Below are 13,513 nucleotides of genomic sequence, written 5' to 3'. Positions count from 1 at the left end.
ACTACATAGAGATAATACTTTCTTAATGTGAGAAAGAATATTGGCCAGGTGCAGTGGCTCATGCCTGTAATCCCAGCATTTTGGGAGGCCAAGGCAGGTGGATCACCTGAGGTCAGGAGTTTAAGACCAGCGTGGCCAACACTGTGAAACCCGTCTCTACTAAAAATCCAAAATAAGCCGGGCATGGTGGTGCACACCTGTAGTCCCAGCTACTCAGGAAGCTGCGGCAGGAGAATTGCTGGAATCTGGGAGGCGAAGGTGGCCGTGCACTGAGATCATGCCACTGCACTCAAGCCTGAGGGACAGAGTGAGACTCTGTCTCAAAAAAAAAAAAAAAAAAAAAAAAAAATTAAAGATAATTTTTAAAATTATATATATGTAAAAGTAACAGTCAACAACATTGTTAATGGTAATATATTAGTCTATGACATGGCAACAGTAACATCTATCACCACAATTATTTATAAATTTTTAGGGAGTGCCCAGTAACGCAACAGGAAAAGATAATAAAAGTAGTAAAGACTGGGGAATTCTGATTCAACATAGCTGAGTAATCCTCTATCAGACCTACCTACCCACAGATAAAAACCATAGACTCTAGACAAAATGCTCTAGATAAAATACACACACACACACGCACACACACATGCATGCACACACATGACCTTAAGGTCCTGGAGAATAAACAAAAGCAGGTGGCAAAGAGAAAGTATTGACACTTGGTATCACTGATTTGCATGGAGTGGAGTTGCTATTTGTATAGCTTTTAGCTTGAAGGCAGACTGAAGTTGGCATCGCATGGAGCATCTAAAATTCTGCTAGAAAAACCATGTTATTTCTGGCCAGAAGAACCAGAAGACAAAGTTTGGGCAAACAAAGCTGCTGGAAAGTGAGAAAGGAATGATGCAAAGAAGAGAGCCAAAGATGGCAGCTCCATTTCCTGCATGAGAGACTTCTATGTGTAAGACACTACCTGTTCAAGTCTCTGGTTAACCCCTAAACCATGCATGTTTAGAAACTCCTGCAAGCAGCCTGCTAAGGATAAAACAATTGAACTAAAATTTGAGCTGCTGTTCACGAGTCATTTTGTATTTTGAGTACAATCAAGATAATTGACTGCTAGAACAAAAACATCAATAAATTTTGTAGGACAACAGGAGAGTGCAGAGTCTTCACAATACAATAGTCACAATGTCCAAGATCAACCCAACTTGATCTAAAAGAACCGAGGAAGTGAGACCTAGTGTTAACATAAAAGACAATCCAACAAGACCAGATATTGAATGACCCAGACATTGGAATTAACAGATTTTATAGCAGCTATTATAACTATGCTTGATGGGTCGGGCACGGCGGCTCACGCCTGTAATCCTAACACTTTAAGAGGCCGAGGCAGGTGCATCACTTGAGGTCAGGAGTTCGAGACCAGCCTGACCAACATGGTGAAACCCTGTCTCTACTAAAAATCCACATACACACACACATACAAAATAGCTGGGGTTGGTTGCACACATCTGTAGTCCCAGCTACTCAGCAGGTTGAGACGGGAGAATCACTTGAATCTGGGAGGCAGAGGTTGCAGCAACTGAGATTGTGCCACTGCACTCCGGCCTGGGTGACAGAGCACGACTTCACCTAAAAAACAAAAACAAAACCAAACAAACTAACAAAAAACCATGCTTCATGAAAAAAGTAAAATATGTTCAAAGTAAAGGAAAAACATAGGGAATCTTATCAGAGAAACAGAAACTACTTTTTAAAATGGAAATTATAGAATTAAAACATGTAATATCTGTTAACTGGTTGAGCTTAAAACAAAGAGAAAATATCTGAGGGAATAATCTGAGAACTTAAAGATAGATCAATAGAAATTATTTAATATGAAAAAACAGAAATTCAGGAACCTGTAGGACAATAAAGAAAAGTCTGACATGTTTAATAAAACCTCAGAGGGAGATTCTTATCCCCTTTACTTTCTTTAAAACACATTGAATTTCTGAAAGCAAAAATTATAATACCGTCCTGCGGGGTTTATAGTATTACATACAGAAACTATAGTACAAAGGTTTGGGGAAGTAAACGGAACAATATAATTTAAAGATTTCTACATCTTTATGTGAAGTAGTACCATTTTACTCTAAGTAGACTGTGACAAGTTGATGATGTATACTTTAGTCTATACTAAAACCACTAAAAATCCCAAACAAATAAAAAGAGACATAACTAAAAGCCAATGGATACATTAAAGTGAAATTTTGATAAATATTCAAATAATCCAAAGAAAGGCAGAAAAGAAGGAACAGAGGAACAAAAAGCACACGGACAAACAAACAAAACAGAATAAAATGATAGACTTAATTTCACCCATATCAACAATTGCATTAAACATTAATGAAATAAACATTTCAATTAAAAGACATTGTCAGAATAGATTTTTAGAAAAGCAAGACTCAAGTATATGCTGTGTATAAAAAATGTACTATAAATATAAGTTGAAAGTAAACTGATGGAAAAATATATACTATGTAAACAGGATGCATAAGAAAGCTGCAGTGGTTCTATAAATATCAGGTAAGATAGACATCTGGCCAGGCGCAGTGGCTCACGCCAGTAATCCCAGCACTCTGGGAGGCTGAGGTGGGTGGATCACCTGAGGTCGGGAGTTTGAGACCAGCCGGGCCAGCTTGGAGAAACCCTGTCTCTACTAAAAATTCAAACAATTAGCTGGGCGTGGTTGCGCATGCCTGTAATCCCAGCTACTCAGGAGGCTGAGGCAGGAGAATCACTTGAACCCAGGAGGTGGAGGTTGCAGTGAGCTGAGATTGCACCACTGCACTCCAGCCTGGGCAACAAGAGTGAAACTCCGTCTCAAGAAAAAAAAAAAAAGAAAGATAGATATCAAGAAAAATAGTATTACCAGAGACAGAGACAGACATTTCACTATAACAAAAAGATCAATTCATCAGGGAGACATAAAAATCATAAATACATATACACCTAATAATAGGGTTACAAAATACATGAAGCAGGCTGGCCACAGTGGCTCATGCCTGTAATTTCAGCACTTTGGGAGGCTGAGGTGGGCAGATGACCTGAGGCTAGGAGTTCGAGACCAACCTGGCCAACATGGCGAAACCACATCTCTACCAAAAAAAAAAGACCAGGTATGGTGGTGGGTGCTTGTAATCCCAGCTACTCAGGAGGCTGAAGGAGGAGAATTACTTGAACTTGGGAGGTGGAGGCTGCAGGGAGCCAAGATGGTGCCAAGATCTCGGGGAAAAAAAAAAATATATATATATATATATAGCAGAAATTAACAGAGTCAGAGAAATGGGCAATTTTATAATCAGAAAGATTTTAACATCTCCCAGCAATTGACAGAATAACTAGATTTTTAAAAGTCTGTAAAGACACAGATGACCTGAATGAAACTAACAACCATCTTGACCTAATTTATACATATACTTTCATATTTTATATCTATAATAGAGATATATATTTATAAATATACTCATATACTTGTGTACTTATAGAACACTACACCATATAACTGCTAAATACACATTCTTTTACGTGCACTTAGTACTTTCAATAAGACAGATCATATCCTGAGCCCTGAAACAAGTCTAAATAGAAGTTTAACTGGATTGGAACCCTACATAATGTATTATTTGACCACAACGTAATTAAATTAGATATCAATAACAGTAAGATAGCTGGAAAAACTCCAAATATTTTGAAATTCTATAACATACTTCTGAAGAATCCATATTTCAAAGAAGAATTAGAAAATTTTTTCAAACTGAATGATAGTGAAAATGTAACACATCAAATTTCATGGAATTTCAGTTTTCCAAACAAGAAATTGGGGGATTATCATTCTAAGCACTAACTACAATCACTTGCAAACTCCATCAAGCCTGACTATTTAATTTCTTCCTAATCAGTGTCCTCCACTACATTCCCATTTCTACTGCTTTGGCTCAGTCTCTCACCATTTCTTACACTGAAGATATGTCTAAGAAATATTTCAACAGAAGTCAAACAAGAAATTATTGAAGGATCAAGGCCTTTCAGGAGTCAGTATGAATGTAGATTGGGGAACTAGTAGAGGCATAAGTTTTAAATGGGAGAGGTCCTTCTGAGTCAATATGACAAGCCATGCTATTTATAGCCATGCCCTACTAAGATCTCTTTACGATTATGGCAAGGAAATACCACAAAGAATCAACTTGTAAAAGAAAGAGAACAGGAATGTGTGCATATGTGTTTGTGAGAGAATGATGGGAAGACAGATCAGTGCCTGGGAGAGATTTCAACAGATTTCTAAAAGAAAGATAATCGAAGCTTTACAGTAGAGGAGTCACTAATACGTTATCTATTTGATGAAACCTGGAGAAACTCCAGGCTTAGAGGAGGCAGGTATTGAGGGTGGGAATGAGAACAAAAGTTGTAAAGAGACATTAACTGAAATGCCGAATGAAATTTCTGAACCAGTTACCACTTTTCCCGTCTCCCAGTTGTCCTGTCCCACAGGCAATTTACAGGAAATGGCATTTAATTAATCCCAGGCTAAAACAGAGTCCCCTTCTCTTAATAAACTTCCTGCTAGTGTGGGTTTTGGCTCCCCAGAGCAAAATTCTCTTTATGGTAGCGTCTGCAAAAAAGGCTACCAGGCCAACTGCCTACTCCCTGCCCTCAAATCCTAAAGTAAGGTGGGTGAGCACTCTTTCATATACACAGAACAGTTAGGTTTTCATTCTGGGGATAGACTTACTTGTAAAATTAATGGCAGCTTCCTGGAAAAATTAACCCCATCTTCATTCTAAAATATCACAAATAAAAATGTACCAATGTCTTATTCTATTTAAGCTGCTATAAAACAAATCCCTTAAACGGGGTAATAGAAATAATAGAAATTTACTTCTCACAATTCTTAGGCTGGGAAGTCCAAGATCAAGTCATCAGCAAATTTGGTGTTTAGTAAGGGCTCACTCTCGGATTCATAGGTGGTGCCTTATTCTGTGTCCTCACATGGTAGAAGGGGCAAACAACTCCCTAGAATCTCTTTTATAAGGTCACTATTCGTGAGGACTCTGCCCCATGACCTAATCACCTCCTAAAGCCATCACTCCTTAATACCATCACATTGGCTATTAAGTTTCAACATATGAATTTTGGGGGTATACATTCAGACCATAGCAACCACATATGATAAAAATCAGCAATATCAAAGATACATATAACAACCTTAAAGGAAATGTAATTTAAGAAACAGAAAAGAACCTAAGAAAACTAACTCTAATATCTTCAGAAAACTTTGAGAACAAATGTGACAGGATTCAATGGGGGGAAAGAAGGGCCACTACCAAGAAAAAGAAACATTGGAAATGTAAAATATGATTACTAAACAAAAATGCAATAAAAGGGCTGGAAGAAAAAGTCAAGGAAATTTCCCATAATAAAGAGCAACATTTTAGCTGGGCATAGTGGCTCATACCTGTAATCCCAGCACTTTGGGAGGCACAGGCAGGTAGATAGCTTGAGCTCAGGAGTTCGAGACCAGTTTGGGCAACATGGCAACACCCCATCTTTACAAAAAATACAAAAATTAGCCAAGCATGGTAGCACACACCTGTGGTCCCAGCTACTGAGGAGGCTGAAGTGAGAGGATTGCTTGAGCCCAGCAGGAGGTAGAGGCCGCAGTAAGGTGTGATTGTGCCACTGTACTCCAGCCGGGGCAACAGAGACAGACCCTATCTCAAAAAAAAAGGGCAAAGTGTCAAAGAGACAAAATAAAGAAAAGCAATGTAGAAAATCAATCCAAAGTGTCTAATATCTGATGGTTAGAAAGCAGAGAAAATAGTAGAGATGAAATTGGCAAAGAAATAAAATACATTTTTTAGAACTAAAGAAAGACATTTAGCTTTAGAGTGGGGTTCACTGAGCACTGAACAGAATAAAGTAAAACTACCATACCCAGGCACATCCTTGAGACATTTCTTTCTTTTTCTTTCTTTTTTTTTTTTTGAGATGGAGTCTCACTCTGTTCCTAGAGCACAGTGGTGTGATCTCAGCTCACTGCAACCCCCACCTCCTGGGTTCAAGAGATTCTCTTGCCTCAGCCTCTGAGTAGCTGAGATTACAGGTGTGTGCCACCACACCCAGCTAATTTTTGTATTTTAGTAGAGATGAGATTTTGCCATGTTGGCCAGGCTGCCTTGAGACATGTCAGCACAATGTTGATAAAGTTTCTAAAAAGTTTCCAGAAAAAAATAATGTCATGAAGTTCGAGAACTTTTCACAGCAACACAAAACTATATAGGACAGTAGAACAATGTCTTCAAAGGCTGGGAAAAAAATGATTTTGAACCTCTAAGTCTACATAGTCAAATTATCAATCAAGTATATTGGAAAAATAAACACACTCTCAAATATCCATGCAACATTTCTAGAGAAGTTTCTTGAAGATATATTCTAGGAAGAAAATTGAGAACATGGCGGATAGGAGACAGGGCTAATGTGCAGCTTCCATTTGGATGGACAGAACAGCATGTGGAGACACACCACCCACTTTTGCTTCAAGAACCACCGAGAGGTGAAGTCAGCTGGACTTAACTGGGTTGAGTGGGGACTTGGAGGACTTTTCTGTCTAGCTAGAGGATTGTAAATGCACCAATCAGCACTCTGTAAAATGGACCAATCAGCAGGACGTGGGTGCAGACAAATACGGGAATAAAAGCTGACCGTCCCAGCCAGCAGTGGCAACCCGCTCAGGTCCCCTTCCATGCTGTGGAAGTTTGTTCTTTCACCCTTCACAATAAATCTTGCTGCTGCTCACTCTTTGGGCTCGTGCCACCTTTAAGAGCTGTAACACCGTGAAGGTCTGCAGCTTCATTCTTAAAGTCAACGAGACCAAGAACCCACCAGTAGGAACAAACTCTGTACACATCTTGGCAACCACAAAGGGAGGCTGCCAAGTGGTGAGTACCACTGGACCGCTTTTGTTTGCTATTCTGTCCTATTTTTCCTTAGAATTTGGGGGCTAAACACCAGGCATCTGTCAACCAGTTAAAAGCGATTAGTGTGGATGCCAGACTAAAGACACGGGTGTCAGACTTTCTGGGAAAGGGCTCTCTAACAACCCCCGACTCTTCAGAGTTTAGGGTTGTTGGTTTGCCTGGAACCAGTTTCCGCTTTTCCTGTATTTCTGGGCTGAGCCGAGGGTCGACAGAGCAGAAAGCTATTCAGCTCATGTCCCGACAAAAAGTTGGTTGACCCTGTAGCCATGAGAGGAACTCTCAAAGTCACATCACCCAAGCAAGACTCGCCCATCTATCCTATCTATCCTGACCCTTGCCTCCTGGGTCCTAATGCCTGTCAGAAAAACTTCCTCTCACCTCTCTTCTCTGAGGCTAGTCCAGCTTCTAAAAATCACTCCCTGTCTCTGGTGCTTTTCTAGTTTCTTCTATGAGAATGATTTCTAGTATAAACTTCAGGACTCTGTTCCCTTTAGGCACTTGGGCTCACCAATCAGAAAGACATAATTTTTGCCTGAAGCCCTGCTGTTGTCGGGGGACTATCTGGAATTTTAGGATCCCTCCTCAGACTAGCAGGCCTAACAAAAGCTACTCCTGAAGCTAGGATATGGAGCGCCTCAGAAATGATATCTTTCCTATTCATATGATGAGAAGTGAGGACAAAAGGCATCACTCTTCCTTGACATCCCTTCCCTCCCTCAGGGTATGGCCCTCCACTTCATTTTTGGGGCATAACATCCTTACAGGACAGGGGTAAGCTCCCAATACTAACAAGAGAATGCTTAGGACTCTAACAGGTTTTTGAGAATGCATTGGTAAGGGCCACTAAATCCGACCTTCCTCGGTCCTCTTTGTGGTCTAAGAGGAAAATTAGGGTTTCTGCTGCTGCGTTGGTGAGCACAACTATTCCGATCAGCAGAGTCCAGGGACCATTGCCGGTTCTTGGGTGGGGGCGGGTGGGGTGGGGGATGGTGGGGAATAAACAAACCAAAACCATGGGCCGTTTTTTTCTTTCAGATGAGAAACACTCAGGCATCAACAGGCTCACCCTTGAAATGTATCCTAAGCCATTGGGACCAATTTGATCAACAAACCTTAAAAAAAGAAGTGGCTTATTTTTTTTCTGCACTATGACCTGGCCCCAATATTCTTTCTCTGATAGTGAAAAATGGCCACCTGAGGGAAGTATAAATTACAATACTATCATGCAGCTTGACCTGTTCTGTAAGAGGGAAGGCAAATGGAGTGAAATACCTTATGTCCAAGCTTTCTTTTCATTGAAGGAGAATCCACAACTATGCAAAGCTTGCAATTTACATCCCACAAGAGGACCTCTCAGTTTACCCCCATATCCTAGCCTCCCTATAGCTCCCATTCCTGTTAATGATAAGCCTCCTCTAATCGCCCCTGCCCAGAAGGAAACAAGCAAAGAAATCTCCAAAGGACCACAGAAACCCCTGTGCTATTGGTTATGTCCCCTTCAAGCTGTAGGGGGAGGGGAATTTGGCCCAACCCGGGTACATGTCCCCTTCTCCCTCTCTGATTTAAAGCAGATCAAGGCAGACCTGGGGAAGTTTTCAGATGATTCTGATAGGTATATAGATGCCCTACAGGGTCTAGGGCAAACCTTCAATCTCACTTGGAGAGATGTTATGCTGTTGTTAGATCAAACCCTGGCCTTTAATGAGAAGAATGTGGCTTCAGCTGCAGCCTGAGAGTTTGGAGATACCTGGTATCTTAGTCAAGTAAATGATAGAATGACAGCCGAAGAAAGGGACAAATTTCCTAACAGTCAGCAAGTCACCCCCAGTATGGACCCCTACTGGGACCTCGACTCAGATCATGGGGACTGGAGTCTCAAACATCTGTTGACCTGTGTTCTAGAAGGACTAAGGACAATTAGGAAAAAGACCATGAATTATTAAATGATGTCTACCATAACTCAGGGAAAGGAAGAAAATCCTTCTGCCTTCCTCAAGTGGCTACGAGAGGCCTTAAGAAAATATACTCCCCTGTTACCCAACTCACTCGAGGGTCAATTGATCCTAAAAGATAAGTTTACTAACCAATCAGCTGCAGATATCAGGAGAAAGCTCCAAAAGTGAGCCCTGGGTCCTGAACAAAATTTGGAGGCATTACTAAACCTGGCAACCTCAGTGTTCTATAATAGGGACCAAGAGGAACAGGCCGAAAAGGAAAAGCGAGATCAGAGAAAGGCCACAGCCTTAGTCATGGCCCTCAGACAAACAAACGTTGATGGTTCAGAGCAGACAGAAAATGGAGCAGGCTTGTTACCAGTGTGGCTTGCAAGGACACCTTAAAAAAGATTATCCAACAAGAAACAAGCTGCCCCCTCACCCATGTCCACTATGCTGAGGCAATCACTGGAAGGTGCACTGCCCCACAGGACAAATATTCTCTGGGTCATAAGCCCCCAACCAGATGATCCAACAACAGGACTGAGGGTGCCCGGGGCAAGTGCCAGCTCATGTCATCACCCTCACTGAGCCCCGGCTATGATTAACCATTGAGGGCCAAGAAACTGACTTCCTCCTAGATACTGGTGCAGCTTTCTCAGTGTTAATCTCCTGTCCTGGACAGCTGTCTTTAAGGTCCAATCCTGGGACAGCCTGTAACCAGGTATTTCTCCCACCTCCTCATTGTAATTGGGAGACTTTGCTCTTTTCACATACCTTTCTTGTTATGCCTGAAAGTCCCACACCCTTAGTAGGGAAGGACATTTTAGCCAAAGCTGGAGCTATTATCTACATGAATACGGGGAACAAGTTACCCATTTGTTGTCCTCTGCTTGAGGAGGGAATAACCCTGAAGTATGGGCATTGGTAGGACAATTCGGAAGGGCAAAAAATACCTGCCCAGTGCAAATTAGGCTAAAAGACCCCACTACTTTTCCTTATCAAAGGCAATATCCCTTAAGGCCTGAAGCTCATAAAGGGTTACAGGATATTGTTAGACATTTAAAAGCTCAAGACTTAGTAAGAAAATGCAGCAGTCCCTGCAACACCCCAATTCTAGGAGTACAAAAACTGAATGGTTGGTGGAGACTAGTGCAAGATCTTAGACTCATCAATGAGGCAGTAATTCCTCTATATCCAGTTGTACCCAACCCCTATACCCTGTTCTCTCAAATACCAGAGGAAGTAGAATGGTTCAGTGTTCTGGACCTCAAGGATGTCTTCTTCTGCAGTCCCCTGCACTCTGACTCCCAGTTTCTCTTTGCCTTTGAGGATCCCACAGACCACATATCCCAACTTATTTGGACAGTCTTGCCCCAAGGGTTTAGGGATAGCCCTCATTTGTTTGGTCAGTCACTGACCCAAGATCTAGGCCACTTCTCAAGTCCAGGAACTCTGGTCCTTCAGTATGTGGATGATTTACTTTTGGCTACCAGTTTGGAAGTATCATGCCAGCAGGCTACTCTAGATCTCCTGAACTTTCTAGCTAATCAAGGGTACAAGGCATCTACATGAAGGCCCAGTTCTGCCTACAACAAGTCAAATATCTAGACCTAATCTTAGTCAAAGGAACCAGGACCCCAGCAAGGAAGGAATACAGCCTATACTGGCTTTTCCTCACCCTAAGACATTTAAACAGTTGTGGGGGTTCCTTGGAATCATCGGCTTTTGCCAACTATGGATCCCCAGACATAGAGATAGCCAGGCCCCTCTATACTCTAATCAAGGAGACCCAGAGGGCAAACACTCATCTAGTAGAATGGGAACCAGAGGCAGAAACAGCCTTCCAAACCTTAAAAGAGGCCCTAGTACAAACTCCAGCTTTAAGCCTTCCCACAGGACAAAATGTCTCTTTATACATCATGGAGAGAGCAGGGATAGCTCTTGGAGTCCTTACTTAGACTCGTGGGACAGCCCCACAACCAGTGGCATACTTAAGCAAGGAAATTGACGTAGTAGCAAAAGGCTGGCCTCACTGTTTACAGGTAGTTGCAGCAGTGGCCATCTTAGTATCAGAGGCTATCAAAATAATACAAGGAAAGGATCTCACTGTCTGGACCACTCATGATGTAAATGGCCCACTAGGTGCCAAAGGAAGTTTATGGCTATCAGACAATCCCCTGCTTAGATACTAGGCACTACTCCTTGAGGGACCAGTGCTTCAAATACGTACATGTGCAGCCCTCAACCCTGCCACTTTTCTCCCAGAGGACGGGGAACCAATTCAGCATGACTGCCAACAAATTATAGTCCAGACTTACGCTACCCGAGATGATCTCTTAGACATCCCCTTAGCTAATCCTGACCTTAACCTATATACGGATGGAAGTTCATTTGTGGAGAATGGGATACAAAGGGCAGGTTATGCAATAGTTTGTGATGTAACAGTACCAGAAAGTAAGCCTCTTTCCCCCAGCGCCCAGTTAGCAGAACTAGTGGCACTTACCCAAGCCTTAGAAATGGCAAACAGAAAATGAATAAATGTGTATACAGATAGCAAGTATGCTTATCTAATCCTACATGCCCATGCTACAATATGGAAAGAAAGGGAGTTCCTAACCTCTGGGGAAACCCCCATTAAATACCACAAGGAAACCATGGAGTTATTGCATGCAGTGCAAAAACCCAAGGAGGTGGCAGTCTTACACTGCTGAAGCCATCAAAAAGTGGCTGGCAGAGGCTGGGAGAGACCAGCAGAGAAAGAAAGAGAGAAAGAGACAGAAAATCAAAGAGAAAGAAAGACAGAGACAGAAAGAGAAAGAAAGAAAGAGAGAGAGAGAGAGAGAGAGAGAGAGAGAAAGAAAGAAAGAAAGAAAGAAAGAAAGAAAGAAAGAAAGAAAGAGAAAGAAAGAAAGAAAGAAAGAAAGAGAGAGAAGTGGTAAAGAAAAAACAGTGTACCCTATTCCTTTAAAAGCCAGGGTAAATTTAAAACCTATATAATTGATAATTGAAGGTCTTCTCTGTGATCCTGTAACACTCCAATACCACCTTGTTGTCAGTGTAAACAAGGCATAGCCCAAAAGCACTGAGGCCACTGACATCCATAGCCTTCCTATCAAAAATCCTTAACCCTGCAGGTTTCCTAACAGGGGATCTAAATCTTAATTAATTACCATAAAAAGGTCTGACCAGATCTAGGAGGAACTCCCTTCAGGACAGGGAGATGGTTCCTCCTGATTAAGTGAAAAAGACACAACGGGTATTCAGTAAGTGATAAGGAAACTCTTGTAGAAACAGAGTTGGGAAAATTGCCTAATAATTGATCTGCTCAAAGGTGGGAGCTGTTTGCACTCTGCCAAACCTTAAAGTACTTACAGAATCAGGAAGGAGCCATCTATGCCAATTCCAAGTTAATATGGACTGAAGGAGGTCTTATTAATAGCAAAGAATAATTACAATCCCAAATGTACAAGGTTTTCAACAAAAGTAAAGCTTACTAAAAGTTAACAGTGTAACATGGATTATCCTAACTTCTAATCTTGTGGAAATCAGACCCTATCAGTGCCCCTCAAAGCTCCCAGCACTTTGGGAGGCTGAGGCAGGCAGAAAACCTGAGGTCAGGAGTTCGAGATCAGCCTGAAACATCCTGAAACCCCGTTTCTCTACTAAAAATACAAGAATTAGCCAGGTGTGGTGGTTCATGCCTGTAATCTCAGCTACTCCGGAGGCTGAGGCAGGAGAATCACTTGAACCTGGGAGGCGGAGGTTGCAGTGAGCTGAGATCACACCAGTGTACTCCAGCCTGGGTGACAGAGCGAGACCGTGTCTGAAAAAAAGAAAAAAAAAAGGAGGGGCCAGGTACGGTGGCTCACCCCTGTAATCCCAGCACTTTGGGAGGCCGAGGCAGGTGGATCATGAGGTCAGGAGATCAAGACCATCCTGACTAACACAGTGAAACCCCATCTCTACTAAAAATACAAAAAATTAGCCGGGTGTAGTGGTGGGCACCTGTAATCCCAGCTACTCAGGAAACTGAGGCAGGAGAATGGTGTGAACTTGGGAGGCAGAGCTTGCAGTGAGCAGAGATCACGCCACTGCACTCCAGCCTGGGCAACAGAGCAAGACTACGTCTCAAAAAAAAAAAAAAAAAAAAAAGAAATCAGTAAGGAGGAAGTCAAACTGTCACTGTTTGCTGATATGATTGTATACCTAGAAAACCCTAAAGACCCATCCAAAAATCTCCTAGATTTGATAAATGAATTCAGTAAAGTTTCAAGATACACAATCAATGTACATGAATCAGTAGCACTGCTGTACACCAACAACAACCAAGCTGAGAATCAGATCAAGAATGCAATCTCTTCTGTAAGAGTTTCAAATAAATAAAATAAAAATCATAGGAATATACCTAATGAAGGAGATAAAAGATCTCTACAAGGAAAACTACAAAACAGTGCTGAAATAAATCACAGATAACACAAATGGAAACACATCCCATACTCAGGAATGGGTAGAATCAATATTGTGAAAATGACCATACTGCCAAAAGCAATCTAC

At 41.7% G+C, this 13,513-nt stretch overlaps 1 protein-coding gene across 2 annotated transcripts in view; it reads right to left on the bottom strand.

The window, feature by feature from the left end:
- The window catches only part of C20H1orf141 (chromosome 20 C1orf141 homolog), a 60,155-nt gene that overhangs the window by 12,409 nt on the left and 34,233 nt on the right, over window positions 1-13,513 (bottom strand). The gene's annotated exons all lie outside the window — the stretch shown is intronic.

Source organism: Chlorocebus sabaeus, chromosome 20, assembly GCF_047675955.1.
Source record: "Chlorocebus sabaeus isolate Y175 chromosome 20, mChlSab1.0.hap1, whole genome shotgun sequence".
NCBI classification, from domain to species: Eukaryota; Metazoa; Chordata; class Mammalia; order Primates; family Cercopithecidae; genus Chlorocebus; species Chlorocebus sabaeus.
Note: the sequence above shows the minus strand (reverse complement) of the source record. Positions and strands in the feature narration are given on the sequence as shown.